The sequence below is a fragment of the Lontra canadensis genome, unplaced genomic scaffold (assembly GCF_010015895.1).
Source record: "Lontra canadensis isolate GAN:19392208 unplaced genomic scaffold, GSC_riverotter_1.0 scaffold205, whole genome shotgun sequence".
Classification (NCBI taxonomy): domain Eukaryota; kingdom Metazoa; phylum Chordata; class Mammalia; order Carnivora; family Mustelidae; genus Lontra; species Lontra canadensis.
In genome coordinates this window covers 1,229,130-1,229,348 of record NW_022631199.1, presented here as the reverse complement: position 1 = coordinate 1,229,348, position 219 = coordinate 1,229,130, and positions in this window count along the sequence as shown.

The window sequence follows — 219 nt, the reverse complement described above, 5'->3', positions numbered from 1 at the left end:
AAGAAAGCAGGAGTGGCAATCCTTATATCAGATCAATTAGATTTTAAACCAAAGACTATAATAAGAGACGTTGAGGACACTATATCATAGTCAAAGGATCTGTCCAACAAGAAGATCTAACAACTGTAAATATCTATGCCCCTAACGTGGGAGCAGCCAACTATATAAACCAATTAATAACAAAATCAAAGAAACACATCAACAATAATACAATAATAG